The sequence below is a fragment of the Schistocerca americana genome, chromosome 3 (assembly GCF_021461395.2).
Source record: "Schistocerca americana isolate TAMUIC-IGC-003095 chromosome 3, iqSchAmer2.1, whole genome shotgun sequence".
Taxonomy (NCBI): domain Eukaryota; kingdom Metazoa; phylum Arthropoda; class Insecta; order Orthoptera; family Acrididae; genus Schistocerca; species Schistocerca americana.
This window is the reverse complement of record NC_060121.1, coordinates 706,075,144-706,092,614: the sequence shown is the minus strand read 5'-3', so window position 1 is coordinate 706,092,614 and position 17,471 is coordinate 706,075,144.

Below are 17,471 nucleotides of genomic sequence, written 5' to 3'. Positions count from 1 at the left end.
AAACCAACAAGCCTTCAGACCCTTGACTAGCGAATTGTAATGCTTTTGGACGAGTTCTGTTGTAAGTTGTCCTGTAGTGATGGCCGTATTAGTCGCTACCGTCGTGAAAGCAGTCTGGCAGACTGCATTGTTGAGCGATATAGCAGACAAACTCCTTGCGTCACTGTCTGGGGCTCCTTTAGCTACAATGTATGATCTCACGTCCTCCGCACCGAGGGCAGTCTGAACAGTAACCACTGCATCAGCAACGTTTTAGATCCCGAGACACTGCCCCTCTTGCAGGCAGTTCCACAAGCCAAATTTGAGCAAGACGGCGCCTGGCTGCAAGTAGGGAAGAGCGTGCGAGTCTCGTTCGAAGAGCGACGGGTATCATAGCTTCGCTGGCCTCTACGTTCGCTTAACACCTCTTCGAACATATCTGTGGTGTAGTCCGCCACAATTCTGGTCCCCGTGCAACGCGCCTACAAACCGTATGGATGTGTGTTTTCCAGCAGCTTATCCGGGCTCTCTATGATCCCAGTACAAGGCGTCTAGAGACTCTAGTTGCAGCATATCACGGATCCACACTGTGCTGAATTCTCACTGTCAAAGTTTACATACTGTTATGTAATTCCACTCATTTGCGTATTTTCACGTCCCTAATCTGTACAACATCGTTGGCTGGGATGTCCCAGTCGGGTCCGGCCGCCAAGTGCAAGTCTTTTTACAGCTGGCGTCACATAGGGCGACTTGCGGCCGGTGATAAGGATAATACAACATCCAGTCCCTGACCGGAGAAAATCTCCAATCCGGCCGGAAACCGAACCCGGGCCCAGTGCATGACAAGCAAGTATGTTACCACCCAGCTAAGCAGGCGGACAGCGGCGTGTGTGCATGAGCCACATCATCTTTGCGTTACCCGATGACACATCACAGCCAGGATAGATACATTTCAACACGTAAGTAATGTTATCAGATACGTAGCGATTTCCTATTCCTATGCCTGCACTGTACGATATATGCGCTTTATTAATTTTCAGTTCAACATGCGCTTGAAAAAGGCCACAAAATCTAAATCAAGATTGTGTAAAATAAATCAATAGGTAACAGTGAAATGGCGGAAATTTCTTTCAAAAAGTTCTACGTGACTGTGGTCCCAAACGAAGTAAAGATCAATAACTTCATGTGTCGTTTCTAGTGTTGTCGCACGCAGCCATTGACCATGCTACTATGCTATCATAGATGTGGCGACGAGCAATTGCTAAAAAAGAAAAGAAGAGAAAAATCAATTAGACCGAAGGCGGCCGCAACGCTACGACCTTGAGACAGCCACTGAGGCTAAGTGCGGGTAGGCGATTGCGTGCGCGTCCATACGCGGAATCGTCGCTCCGCATTTGGTGGCAATCCGGCATCAGGGCGGTGCGGTGCGTCCCGTTGCGTCAGGCGCCTTGTGGCCTCGCCTGCGTGTGTGTCGCGGGGATGCAGCCCCGGCGGAAGGCAAGGCGACGCGAGCTGACGCGGAGTGAGGTGCGCGCCCTTGTATCCAATCCTCGGGCCCCGCATACCGCGTGGCGCAACGGTCCGCCCCGCCTGACATTGAACGCGTCTGCGTATGTCGGACAAGGACGGAGGACCACCTCAGCTCGGTTCACCTGCTGCTTGCTACCTGTTACCGGGCCTCCGCCGGCCACGGCCTCGCCTTCCGGTCCTCGACAACGCCGTAAACAACATGTGTTTGCTCCTTGCTTTCATATCTTGCCGCCGCTACAACCGAGAGAAAATGGGTCGCGTACAAACATTTCTGATCAGCCCTCATCACGTCGGCGTAGGTCTGTAAAAGTAACAACTACTAGAGCGAGGCGGAAAAGTCTGTGCCCGCCGCGTGGAAGGCGTAGGCAACATTAAAGATGTATGTCTTATTTTGGAGCTGGTGACGTCACATGGAAGACATAAGAGAATCTGTACCAGAGTTAGATGGAGCTTGGAAAAACTTTAAAAGGTAAAAATTATACATAACATTTCGTCTGGATTTCTAAAATCAATGTGGCAAATAGTGTGCAAGTGTGTAGAATGTTCGAGACTGAGGATACATCATTAGACTTTCGGATAATATCATCCACACAATCCCGAAGGTAGCAAAGACAAATACAAGCGAAGACATCCGCACAAGCAGCTTAACAGAACATGTATCGGGTGCTGACAAGAATAATACACAGAAGAATAGAAAAGAAGATTAGGTGTATAATACATGGCCATCCGTTTGGATTTGACAAAACAAAAAAAAGTAATGGGTTCTGGTTTGGCTGAGATTTTTCGCGAAATCGAACTCACTTAAAAATTTATCGTTATCCGAACTACAGTTTTATGAGTGCAATGCCCGTCACCGTTACGCAGTACACACCCAGATTTGCTGTGGTGACTGCACCGTCTTCGTAGATGAACAACACTCTAACAGCAAGTTTTTTTTATTTTTATTATTTTCTATTGAGTCATCAGTCTGACTGGTTTGTGGCGACCCGCCACGAATTTCTCTCTGCACCAGCCACTTCATCTCAGACTAGCACTTACTCCATACATCCTCAATTATTTTCTGGATTTACTCCAGTCTCTGTCTTGCCCTATAGCGTTTACCGTCTACCCTTCCTCTAGTACAATGGAAGGTATTCCCTGGTGTCTTAACACATGTCCTATCATTCTATCCCTTCTTCACGTCAGTGTTTTCCATATGTTCCTTTCTTTTCCGATCGTGGGAGAACCACCTCATTTCTTATCTTATCAGTCCACCTAACGTTCATCATTCTTCTTTCGGACATCTAAAACGCTTCGATTCTTTTTTGTTCTGGTTTTGCCACTGTCAATGATTCACTGCTGCACAATGCTGTGCTCCCAACGTACATTCTCCGGACTGTCTTCCTAAAATTCAGCCCTTTATTTGATACTAGCAGACTTCTCGTGGCCAGGAATGCCCTTTTTTGACAGTGCTAGTCTGCTTTTTACGTCCTCTTTGCTTCTTCCGTCATGGGTTGTTTTGCTCCCAAGGTAGCAGAATTCCTTGACTTCGTCTACTTCGTGAGCCACCAATATTGTTGTTACCTTTTTCGTTATTCTCATTTCTGCTACTTCTCATTACGTTTGTCCTTCTCCGGTTTACTTTCATCCCATATTCTCTACTTATTACACGACTCATTCCATAAAATAGATTCTGTAATTCTTCTTCACCTTCACTGAGGATAGTCAAGTCGTCAGCGAGTCTTATCATTGACATCCTTTCATCCTGGATTTTAATCCCACTCTTGAGCCTTTCACTTATTTCTGTCACTGCTTCTTCTATGTTCAGACGGGACTAAATCCCTTTCTTGCATCCTATGTAATCCGAGCACTTCGTTCCTGGTCTCCCAGTCGTATTGTTTCCTCTTGGTTCCTGTACGTATATTATATTTCTTTCCCTATAGGTTAGTCCTATTTTTCAAAGAATCATTGTACTAATACGTTTCTACATGCTTATATGTAATTACGAATTTGGATCACCATAAAATACAAATTAATCGTCATAAAAAAGATAAATTTAAAAGCGGAAGTGCTAAACGAAGATTCTTTTCGTGTTCAGTGTCATCAAGTTATTAAATTGCAAATTATGTAGAAAAAATTTACGAGTAAGTAATAAACTTCAAATGCTGAGTTATTAGTTTTTAACTGGAACATTGCACTAAAATATTTTTTTATGTTAGTTTATCGCAAAATTTCCCCTGGGAGGTCTGTCACCACAGGTTCAGCCTAGAGGGCTCGTGATCTTGTTCTGCATGATATGAAGAAATATTTAGTGTTCACTTAGTGCAACACCATTTACTGGAACTATATTTTTACACGAACTGTAACTTCTGATAGGTATGAATGAAATCAGGTCAGAATGACTGGATAAATTACTAAAATATTTAACCTCTTTACATGAAAATTGTTTGAGAAATTTTCAATGCATTTTAATAACTTACAGTTCGAATAAGATAATGGAATAGGCATTAAGTATTCACAGAACAATATTTTTTTTATTATTCCATTTGTTTCCATAAATTTTAACCTACAACACAGAGAGTCTAAACTATTTATAAATGTAATAAAAAGCGCTTGCTAGGAAAAAAGCCTTAGCCTTAGGTCTGAATATCAAACTATTGCCTTTAACAGCCTTCAAATTTTGTCGAACTGTGTCGAAAATGAGACTTGCAGAATCCTGCAGATTTTTATGATAGTAATTCGGGACATTCTCAAAACGTCAACACGATTCTCCTGTGTTTCGTTAACTGGACGGATACTGATGTTCCTTTTAATTAAGTTCGTTTTGTTAACTACGAATATTATCGCTGAGAAGTTGTGCGGCGATATCAATATACAAATGCTGGCCTTTTATAATAGAGGCTTGTACGGGCTAAATCAATTAACGTGTTAACACACAACTCCCGCTCGACATGATTTGTCCAGCCTGATATGCGTTGTCACAAAATATTGGCCCATATTACATGAAGAAATGAAACTGTGAGAAGCAGTCAAACTTCACCGTGTCACTCTTGCTGGTAGTTCAGCCCATGAATATGTATTTTCCTAGAGAACTAACCGTTTATCCTTAGTCCTAGAAATCTCTTTTTTTCTGCTATTTTTTGTTGTAAACAGGGATAAATAGAAATGAAATGGAGGATTCTCGATCGTCGGAGAGCTTGGAGATGATGGGGTAGAGATGATTGGGGTACTTACACGCAAACGTGAGCGGACCTGAATGCTTGAAGCTGAATGTGATGAACTGATACCCCAATTAACACAAGAGCCATTTATTATCGCTACGACTGTAGATAACATTGTTACACTCTTGAGGCACAGTTTGCTGAGGGAGGAAAAGTGAAAACCAGGCAGCTGCTGGCACAGCACCTAGTGCAGAAAGTTTCACATCCGTACTGCAGAAGTGCTTCCCTCTGATCTGTTATTTGGTGTCATTTGTTGTGTGTTCATATCTTTATGTAACTAACAGAAGCACATGAATGAATATGACTGAAATGGATAGATCACAATGTGTCAAAGATTATGATCCGTTGTTGGGCAGAGGGAAACCAGCTTCGCTGGACAGAAGGAATACCAGCTGGGGTAGATCGATGGAAACAAAGCTAATGACAATATGCGAAACTAAAAACTCCTCTCGAATGGAGAGTCGTTTTGAATAAGACGCATGCTACTAGGTCGCATGCCTGGTCTGGAGCGGGAAATAGATAAAGATCTGATATTATGCCAAAGTACAGCTAAGAGGCTGGTCGTATGCAATCAGGTATCAGAATAACGATAGGTATTTGTCACACGAAGGGAGACACTGAATACGCCAGTGTCTAAGAAACCGACGGAGAAATAGAACAAGTGAAAATCTCGTCGTCTATCTGGCGTCATCCAGCCTAACTGGGCGTAGGAAGGACTGAAGTGATCAGACAAACGAATGTTACACACCTTCGTCGCTAGCTCAAGCCTCTGAAGTCATGCCGAATTGAACGACATCACATTAGTATAGATTCCGTAAGACTAAAGACTGAACTAATTTTTGTTTAATTTTAAACGGAAGTATTCTAAATGTTTGTATTTCACGCAAGCAAGAGACAGGTTAACAGTTTGTTCCTCTCAGTCTGGAAGTTAACCCAAGATTTTTTTGCTTTGCTACAATTAAATCAAGGTCAATGCAACAAATTAAAGTGTTTGAAGTAACTATATTCATCTGAACTGAGGTGGAAAAATGTGATTTGCCAGCAGTGGTTGAACGGAGAAAAAAGTCTCACAAGTCCCAGTAAAACGATTTTTTTTGAAATTGGTAAGCAAGACTCCATCACAAGTCGGAGAAAGATGTGGGTCTCAACTCTTCCGCTGTACATTATAACAAATTAAAAGATGGTGCGAATGTCGAGGCAGGCTAGTGGGGCTTCCCTTCAGGGCAAGATGCAATTGAGGAGCGAACGTCTTTTGCTGGTGTATATGCCAGCTCCAGTGCAGGACGCTTGGCGGATGTACACAAAGAAAAATAAAGGTGTTAATGCAAATGAAGACCACACGGAAAGAAGGGGTTAAGTCAATTTAATATATTTTTCAGGAGAGCAATTTTAAAGTTTAAAAAGTTACAGTTTCATTGGTTATTGAAATATGCTTTTGTAATTTATACAGTACCTTCAATGACCTTTTCTTTAGGATTCCTTAAAAGTGGAACAAAAATATTATTAAAATGTAAATTATAATGTATAAATCACAATATTGGCCGGTATCTCAACTTCTGTATCTTTAAATCACCTGGTATACACCTACCAACATTATTCAATAAATGGCACATACATTAAAAATATAGTTAACAGAACGTAATTTCAGTTATCAGCAGAGATCACAGTTTTTATAACCCAGAGTCTTCATTTCTCACTTTTACTTATTACAAACAAATAACACAAAACGTGTTTGTAAATTCACTGCCGGAAAGTAATATCTGTATAGTACTCTTGGGCCCCTGTGTCACTGAACACCTTCAATTCTTGTAGATCACGATACTTTGCCTTGGTGATAGGTAGCGGTCCTGAAACATTGGATATGCGATCCCTCATTAGCATGGTATCTCAACAGGTTTGTTATAATAAAGCAGGACCTGCTATTTCACACACTGATATGATCTAGTTTCATTTAATTACTGTGACTAAAGTCTTTACCAGGCTACCTTTGTAACACGGTGAAGGGAACAAAAACTCTCCTTCTGCAAGCTATGGTTCCTCTTCCATTCGTCCAGCAGGAGCAGTAACAACTAATGTGATCCAAGATCCATTGTAAGTGTCATGACGTATGATAAGCCTTGGATGTTGACATTCTATCTTCATCTTCTTAATAATTCGCGATGGGAATGGACATTTTGGCCGGTATCTTCGTTGCAAGAAATCAGTCCAGTCACGTATCATTGAGCCATCAACTTCAACAACCTGAAAAGGAGTGGATTTCACACGTATATCTTTAATTATGTCTGTCCAGTCCCTTGGAAGCCCAGCTTTTGTTTCACATCTTATGTGTCCCACGTCTTCGTCACTTGGCAGGTATGAATGTCGTCTTACTGGGAATGTCACACAAATTGATTCAAATTGCTTTGCGTGATGGACAATATTATGGATGAACCTGAAGAGGGTGTAGTTTTTGTTTTGACGACCACCTGAGTCAGAGAAGATTTTGAAATTTTTAAGCTCAGGATCCAGAAACGAAGTAACATAATAATGCAGCAAAGAAACTACATCATTTGAACCTTTCTTCCCTATAGTTTAAGGACAAACATAAGACATTCCATTACTGTGTGAAAGCCAATGTGTGTTAAATAGATATAGAGAAAGCTGTCATTTATAACAGACAATGTTGGTGCTGATGTTTGGACATGGAAGATTTCGTTGGAAATCCATACATATCGATTCTGTGTTTGTAAACTTCCTGCTTCTCTGTCGAGATTGTCTCTTACGCTGATAGAATGCGTCAAGTTTATGGCTGCGCAGTTCATATTCAATCTTTTCTCTCTTAATATTACTTTGAACGTCTGATCTTTCCTTTCCATCTGCTGCATGTGTGAGTTGTACCTCTAGAGCTTTTAAAGTTACAGAAAACTTATCACAAGTACTGCATATATCACTTCGAGGGAAACCGAATAAGATATTAAATTTTGTATTAAATATTTTACGACGAGTGTCGTATGACACAGAACAAGTAGAATATGTCTCTTGAAACATCTTGAACGTCTTTTTGATTGTGAGTTCTTCAGGCAAATACAGTTTGTGTGTTTTATTTATGCTGTCATACTGCCCTTTAAATGACTTGATGTGAGCGCAGATGCTTTGCTCTGTTTCTGTTGAAAATTGATGAACTTGTTTTCCGTGTTTCCCTCGTTTATCAACTGGCGTCATGCCTTCAGTTTTGAAGGAATTCCTCATAGTTTCTAATCTTTTCTTTGAAATACCATGCAGTGATATAAAGGTCTTTTGACAAACAGACAATTCAGTCACAGTACTGTCTTTCATTGTTGTGACCTCATAACGAAATGTATAATCACGCAAAGCAGCTTCTGTCTCACCTCTGCGAGGCCTTCGGCGTTGTACATTGTCAACAGAAATCAGTCCTGTCAGCTCACAACTTTTCGCATTCCAGTTCTTCAGCAAATTGAAATTAGATATTAATGTAGACTTCTCTGTGTCAGTTAGAAAATCAGTACAATTCTTCATGCAGTTACAATGCTCTCCTATTTCATGTAACTTTGCTCTTAGCTTTCTAGATACTTCAGATTGTCTACCATAGCTCTGTCTTTTTCTAGAATTACCACTGCAGCTTCACGCTGGATATTCCATCACCAGTTGAAACACCGACCTTAGTTGGATTTTACACGAAATTCAATTCAATCTACCACACCACAAAGTGCTGAAGCGATTGTCATGGCTGCTCCGTGTTATCACAAATCACGGCACTAAAATCAGTTCCACCACAGCACAAAGCAAAGAAGCTAATGTCTAATCTACTCCTTGTTAGCTTCGACAATACATAAGAAAGATCAGCAATGACATTGCATTTAACAATGTGACTTCCGTAAAAGCAAACAAAAAAATCAATACAACTCAGAAATCCGCACCTGCTGGACTGCTCCCTTTCTGTCCCTGAATTGGACAGACTTGACCCTTTTTCTCCGTGTATAACATATTTTAATCTGGTTACAACTCCGTGACATTCATTTAAGTTCACCCAACTGAAAGTACATGCGATGAACTTCATAATGATACCACTAATTCATTTTCGTGTGATTTGGACTTAATCCCTTCTTTCCGTATAGTCTTCAAATGTAGTATGTGGATAATTAAAATTATTTTTAAGAATTTGGATGAACTTTTAGTAAATTTTTTGGTATATGGAATGCTTATAAATAAAATTAATCAGAACCAGCTATCTGAGAAAACAAGACCGAAAAGCTAGAAAACGTCTCTCTAGAGAAGCTGCTTACGCTACAATTCGTTAGAAGAAAATGTAGGTCATTCGAACAATCTCAAAATCACCCAGTGTTTGTGAGTGCAGCAGAGAGAAGAAATAAAAAAAAAGTAAATTAAAAATAAAACGGTCAAATTTTTCGTGAACTCGCTTGTGTAAAAGTAAGATCTAAAATACATTAGGGCAAGATTTGAAACACTTTTTAATGATACTGGAAACCATGTAAAGCAATTGAGATGCTCATACGTTAGAGACGTAAGGAGACCATAGAGTGAAATTCCATTTTAAAATTCTACATTAAAAACTTAACTTTAATTCTCTCAACAGGCATTTCATTTGCTGTACATGATTTCAGGCTTCATTTAAAGGCTCGTCAAATGTTTCTCAAATCTATTTTATTTCTTATTTTTAGACGAATCATTTCACAAAATAGGACCTTTTTTTAACATTTTTACTTTTGAATTACGTTCAGAAAGCTCGAAACACAATAATTTACGCAGTCGTGAAATATTTCAGTTTTCCCTCAAACGAATAATTAAGTTTTCCTTAACTACCGTGATTAACATCACGCAGTTAAAGTTTTTGCAGTACTAGATCTGGTCAATTTGATACCCCATATGTCTATCTCTCACTCCTCGTTTGGCTATGAAAAATCGGATGGATATTTTTATGTAATTTCTAGGAAGTGTTGTTTTCACTCCGCTCAAACATTGAACCTTTCGTCAAATATAATGCATTACTTCCATTTAATAGAGAGAACATCGACTCCAGTGCTTGCTCAGAAATGTAAGTATCACCCAGAGTTGAAACCAAAGATTAATTGTCCCAGTAATTCATCGAAACGTGAACAGAAACTCAAGTGAAAAGCTATAATGGAGTAGAAGGAAGAACAGAGGAAGTACGATACACTTGAAGGTTCTTCCTGACTGTGTTTATGCAGGTATCAGTTTCCATTAGGGGAGTCATTACGGGAGTATTATTGTAATAAAGAGCTCGAACGTTTCACGGGAAATTTCCATTCGTAGCAGATCATTAGATACGACAGAATTTTTTCTTTACTTAGCTTTGACACGTGACTACGATAATCGAAAAAGTGCCATCATTAAAGAAATAGGTTAGAAAACAGTCTGTCTCGGGTTAGTACAGGACAATTGTACACAAAGTACCCTCTGCCACACGCGCTTCACGTCTGCTGTGCAGCGAGCTACCTTAATTTAAGTATTAACTGTATTTTTCTTACTTGTCAGTTCTTCTTCCGTGTGTATTTGCTTTTAGGAAGCTTTAATTGTCGGGTGCTATTAATAGTGTTCCATAGATTTCGTGTTTGTTTTGAATACAGTCAGAGAGAGTCCCTTTAGTCAGCCATAGTGCCAGTAGAGTCAGTGTCGTCGTAACTGCCGTCTGCTTCACGTCTGCTGTGCAGCGAGCTACCTTAATTTAAGTATTAACTGTATTTTTCTTACTTGTCACTTTTTCTTCCGTGTGTATTTGCTTTTAGAAAGCTTTAATTGTCGAGTGCTATTAATAGTTCCATAGATTTCGTGTTTGTTTTGAATACAGTCAGAGAGAGTCCCTTTAGTCAACCATAGTGCCAGTAGTGCTAGTGTTTGTTTGCAATACAGTCCAGAGACAGGTAGTGCTATTTTCATTGTTTTCTACAAGAAGTGCCCAGCAACCAAAGTTTAGTGAATAAACAGCCGCCTTTAGTGAATTAGCAGTCTAGTTAAAGGTTGATTAACTCTCTTCAGTAAATTGATTCCTTAGGATGGATAGGATGTGTGACTGTTGTGTACGGACGCAGGAGGAGCTGGCCACTGTTCGCGAACAGCTGAGCGTGTTGATGGCCGCGGTCAGCCGTCTTCAGGCTGCTGCCTCGGAGTGTAGCGGCAGTGGGGAGTCTGGTGCGTCGCAAGGTACACCCCAGGTGTTACATGCTTCACCCACTGTCCCCGCTGTCGAGACATCTTCGCGTGTACTGGGCGCGGTTGAGCCACCCTCTCCCCAAGGGGAGTGGCGGATTCAGCGGCGTTCGCGGCGCACGAGGCGGAGGGTCAATGTGGAGGCTGGCCGTGTGGCATCGCCCGCTCTGCCTGTGAGTGGACATGTGGCTGCTCCTTCAGCAAGGTCCGAGCAGGCACACGGGGGGAGGGGTTTATTAGTTATTGGGAGCTCCAACGTTAGGCGGGTGATGGAGCCCCTTAGGGAAATAGCGGCAAGGTCGGGGAAGAAGGCCAGTGTTCACTGGCTTGCCGGGGGGTCTCATCCGAGATGTGGAGGAGGCCCTACCGGCGGCGATAGAGAGCACTGGGTGCACCCGACTGCAAATTGTTGCTCATGTCGGCACCAATGACTCCTGCCGTCTGGGTTCAGAGGTCATCCTCAGTTCGTACAGGCGGTTGGCGGAATTGGTGAAGGCGGAAAGCCTCGCTCGCGGGGTGTAATCAGAGCTAACTATTTGTAGTATCGTTCCCAGAACCGATCGCGGTCCTCTGGTTTGGAGCCGAGTGGAAGGCTTAAACCAGAGGCTCAGACGATTCTGCGGAGATCTGGGATGCAAATTTCTCGACCTCCGCTATCGGGTGGAGAAATGTAGGGTCCCCCTGAATAGGTCAGGCGTGCACTACACGCCGGAAGCGGCTACAAGGGTAGCGGAGTACGTGTGAAGTGCACATGGGGGTTTTTTAGGTTAGAGAATCCCCTCCCTAGGCCCGACAAGACGCCTCCTGAGACGCAGCAAGGTAGGAGTAGGCAAAAATGTAACAGGAAATAACAATATTAATGTGCTAATAGTAAACTGCAGGAGCGTCTACAGAAAGGTCCCAGAACTGCTCTCATTAATAAACGGTCACAACGCTCATATAGTACTAGGGACAGAAAGTTGGCTGAAACCAGACGTAAATAGTAATGAAATCCTAAACTCAGATTGGAATGTATACCGCAGAGACAGGCTGGACAGTGAAGGGGGAGGCGTGTTTATAGCGATAAGAAGTGCAATAGTATCGAAGGAAATTGACGGAGATCCGAAATGTGAAATGATTTGGGTGAAGGTCACGGTTAAAGCAGGCTCAGACATGGTAATTGGATGTCTCTATAGGCCCGCTGGCTCAGCAACTGTTGTGGCTGAGCACCTGAAGGATAATTTGGAAAATATTTCGAGTAGGTTTCCCCACCATGTTATAGTTCTGGGTGGAGATTTTAATTTGCCAGATATAGACTGGGAGACTCAGACGTTCATAACGGGTGGCAGGGACAAAGAATCCAGTCAAATTTTTTAAAGTGCTTTATCTGAAAACTACCTTGAGCAGTTAAACAGAGAACCGACTCGTGGCGATAACATATTAGATCTTCTGGTGACAAACAGACCCGAACTATTTGAAAAAGTTAACGCAGAACAGTTAATCAGCGATCATAAAGCGGTTACGGCATCGATGATTTCAGCCGTAAATAGGAATATTAAAAAGGGTAGGAAGATTTTTCTGTTTAGAAAAAGTGACAAAAAGCAGATTTCAGAGTACCTGTTGGCTCAACACAAAAGTTTTGTCTCAAGTACAGATAGTGTTGAGGATCAGTGGACAGTTCAAAACCGTCGTACATAATGCGTTAGATGAGTATGTGCCAAGCAAGATTGTAAGAGATGGAAAAGAGCCACCGTGGTACAACAACCGAGTTAGAAAACTGCTGCGGAAGCAAAGGGAACTTCATAGCAAACATAAACATAGCCAAAGCCTTGCAGACAAACAAAAATTACGCGAAGCGAAATGTAGTGTGAGGAGGGCTATGCGAGAGACGTTCAATGAATTCGAAAGTAAAGTTCTATGTACTGACTTGGCAGAAAATCCTAAGATATTTTGGTCTTATGTCAAAGCGGTAGGTGGATCAAAACGAAATGTCCAGACACTCTGTGACCAAAATGGTACTGAAACAGAGGATGACAGACTAAAGGCCGAAATACTAAATGTCTTTTTCCAAAGTTGTTTCACAGAGGAAGATTGCACTGTAGTTCCTTCTCTAGATTGTCGCACAGATGACAAAATGGTAGATATCGAAATAGACGACAGAGGGATAGAGAAACAATTAAAATCGCTCAAAAGAGGAAAGGCCTCTGGACCTGATGGGATACCAGTTCAATTTTACACAGAATACGCGAAGGAACTTGCCCTCCTTCTTGCAGCGGTGTACCGTAGGTCTCTAGAAGAGCGTAGCGTTCCAAAGGATTGGAAAAGGGCACAGGTCATCCCCGTTTTCAAGAAGGGACGTCGAGCAGATGTGCAGAACTATAGACCTATATCTCTAACGTCGATCAGTTGTAGAATTTTGGAACACGTATTGTGTTCGAGTATAATGACTTTTCTGGAGACTAGAAATCTACTCTGTAGGAATCAGCATGGGTTTCGAAAAAGACGGTCATGTGAAACCCAGCTCGCGCTATTCGTCCACGAGACTCAGAGGGCCAATAGACACGGGTTCACAGGTAGATGCCGTGTTTCTTGACTTCCGCAAGGCGTTCGATACAGTTCCCCACAGTCGTTTAATGAACAAAGTAAGAGCATATGGACTATCAGACCAATTGTGTGATTGGATTGAGGAGTTCCTAGATAACAGGACGCAGCATGTCATTCTCAATGGAGAGAAGTCTTCCGAAGTAAGAGTGATTTCAGGTGTGCCGCAGGGGAGTGTCATAGGACCGTTGCTATTCACAATATACATAAATGACCTTGTGGATGACATCGGAAGTTCACTGAGGCTTTTTGCAGATAATGCTGTGGTGTATTGAGAGGTTGTAACAATGGAAAATTGTACTGAAATGCAGGAGGATCTGCAGCGAATTGACGCATGGTGCAGGGAATGGCAATTGAATCTCAATGTAGACAAGTGTAATGTGCTGCGAATACACAGAAAGATAGATCCTTTATCATTTAGCTACAAAATAGCAGGTCAGCAACCGGAAGCAGTTAATACCATAAATTATCTGGGAGTACGCATTAGGAGTGATTTAAAATGGAATGATCATATAATGTTGATCGTCGGTAAAGCAGATGCCAGACTGAGATTCATTGGAAGAATCCTAAGGAAATGCAATCCGAAAACAAAGGAAGTAGGTTACAGTACGCTTGTTCGCCCACTGCTTGAATACTGCTCAGCAGTGTGGGATCCGTACCAGATAGGGTTGATAGAAGAGATAGAGAAGATCCAACGGAGAGCAGCGCGCTTCGTTACAGGATCATTTAGTAATCGCGAAAGCGTTACGGAGATGATAGACAAACTCCAGTGGAAGACTCTGCAGGAGAGACGCTCAGTAGCTCGGTACGGGCTTTTGTCAGAGTTTCGAGAACATACCTTCACCGAAGAGTCAAGCAGTATATTGCTCCCTCCTACGTATATCTCGCGAAGAGACCATGAGGATAAAATCAGAGAGATTAGAGCCCACACAGAGGCATACCGACAATCCTTCTTTCCACGAACAATACGAGACTGGAATAGAAGGGAGAACCGATAGAGGTACTCAATGTACCCTCCGCCACACACCGTCAGGTGGCTTGCGGAGTATGGATGTAGATGTAGATGTAGATAAGATGACTTGTGGAATGTGGATGTAGACTGTGAGCGCTTGAAGCGCCTGTTTGCCATGTTTGCGTGTTCTGACAACCGTTCATTCAAAGGCTGTAGAACGAAACATCGCCAAAAGTGTATCATTGAATGCTTCTCTGTCTGTTTCCAGTATTGGTTTCAAATGCTACTTCATGTCAAAGCCGCTGTGTCAGACTTGTTCCTGCGTGGAAAAAATTTATTTTCGCCGCTTTTCAAATTCATGTCACACTGAGATGTTGAAATAGTTTTCATCACAAGTATATCCAGTGTTTATGTTTCATTTACATTTCCTTGTAATCAACAACGTTTATATTACTTTTGGCATATTTTTCAGTATGACAGCTTAGTAAATAAGCTGAAACTTTGTTGCTTTACAATGGTGCCGAAGGATATACCGAACACGCTAGTACAGTGGGGAAGACAAAAGGAGCGAAATTGACTGCTTTCATTTTATTCATCATGTTTTTCTATCTTGTCTGCCCGTTGTCTACTCATAGGGTTTGTACCTTCTGCCGCTCCTTCCGTTCTTCTGGTTAACTATTCCTGAATCCCATAGCATACGCGTCAATGACCGGCCCTTTCAGGTAGGTTTTGTAGACTTCCTCCCTCACCTGGTCCTTGTAGTACCTATCCGAGTCGATTTTTATTTTTCCACTTAATCGTTAACATTCTTCGACACGAGGACGTTTAAAATGGGAGAATAGGGACTCAGATCTTCATCAGACCTAACATTTTTACGTTATATTTTAGTTTCCATAGCAATCATTAGTGATTGTAATACTGAATCGTTAGGTTGCATCATACTGTCCTTCAAACTTCTTCAGTTCCAATCTACTTGCTGAGATCTTCTTCAGGATTCGTCAGGTGCCTCTGGATGGCTGAACCCTGCCATTTAAATTTTGCGGAGAAGCGGAGTTACTTTGTAAAACTCTTGAGGCTGCTATTGATGGGCCGTCGTCATTTGGTAAACACTGAAAGCAGGTATTGAAAGAGAGAGAATCCAAAATATTGTTGTTGTGGTGCCGCCTCGATAGTGTCCTGGTAGTTCTTTATGTTCCCTGGTTGCTGTGGCTGAACGTTTACTTCCGCCATGACTGGTAGCCAAGTAGACGAAAGGCTATAGCTGTTATCTCTTGAGGAATTTAGAATAAGAAGATACAGTGGCCTAACGACTCAGAAGCTTTTGCCGTCGTTTACCTTGTCGATTACAGGTGAAGTCAGAGATGATTCTCTACGTAAGGGAACTACATACAGCTCTACTCAGCCTCCGCAGTCATCACATCGACTTTCAAACTTCATACAACAGAATTACACGAGCTCTGAGATCGTTTCTTTCAGTGTGGTATGGAGGCTCAGAGAGACGGATACAATAGTCAGAACGTATTTCCTTACTTTAAAATTTCTTCTCTGCTCGGTTCCCAGCATTACGACACTTTTTCTATAGATGGATTCCCAATTTGCTGATAAATATTTTATTTTGCTTGTGCTAATCGTATTTATTCTTTATAATGTTGTTTCGGCTAGTAGGTCATCTTCAAGTATACCTATTGATGCTCAAATTTATGTAGCTTTCTTATGTCTACGTATCCTTCATTTACGCTGTTCTACAATTTTATTTACGCCTGGTGGGATGACGTTCGTATGCATCTTGAAGCGCATATTTGTTTGGTGGAAAGTTGTGCGCATCACGTAATTTCGGCCGTATAGAATACTATTTTTGGCAGATAAAATGACGTTCTTGCCTCACGATGCTTTTTGTTTACAGAGTAAACAGTATCTCTAAAGGTCAGAGGTGGTGACTGTATATCGTAGATATTAGAATTAACTGTAGTTAAAAGTTGTCAATTGTTTTGTGTATCATTTGGTTTTTATTCTGTTTTGTTTTTCTAAAACTTCAATAAAGTTTTCTAAATAATTTGTGTGTTTCAAATCGGTTTGTTCGTTGAGAATGTCGTTGGGATATTTCTTCGAATGTTTTGAAATTTACTGTTCTTCCAGAATGTTCGCTGTAGGGAATTTGAGTATTGTATGTACTATTTTTAGAAGTTCATTGAGGATGTCGTTGAGCTATTTATTCGTTTGTGTGTAAATTTCCAATTCTTCCAAAATGTTGATTGTACTTGTAAGCAGTAATTATCTCCTTCTGATTTGTTTGATAATAGAATCCATCCCTTTTGGAGATTTCCCTCTCAGGGAAGAGCTGAAATTCGGTGCTAAGAGAAATGGAGGGCCTTATATGTAGAATTCTACATACAATACCTAAAGGCCTAACAATTGGAAATTTAAACATATTCGAATAAATATCCCAACGTCATCTTCAACGAACAAATCGGTTTGAAACATAAAAAATATTTAGAAAATCATATTAAATTTTTATAAAAGAAAAGGAGTAAAAATCACATGATACCCAAAAACAATAGTCAACCTTTAACGGCAGTTAATTCTGATATCTAAGATGTACAACCACAATTTCTGACCTTCAGAGATAAGATTTACACTGTAAACATAAAGCATCGTGTAGCGAGGACTGTCATTTCATCCTTTGCAAATAGTATTCCATACACACCAAATTACGTGACTTACACAACTTGTTGCTAGACAAATGTGCACGCCAAGACGCATTTTGAACATCACTCCACCTAGACGTAAGTGAAATTATAGAACAACGTTATATGAGACACACATAACGGAAAGTAAGCTAAATTAATTGTAACATCGACAGGTGCACTTGACAATGGCATACTAGTAGAAGCAATCTTGTAATGAAGGAATACGACCAGCACAAGCTAAGTACAATGTTTTGCAGCTAATTCAAAAATAGTTTAGATAAAAACTTCGAAATGCTGCAACATTGCTACTTGATTGTACTTGTAAGCAGTAATTATCTCCTTTTGATTTGTTTGATA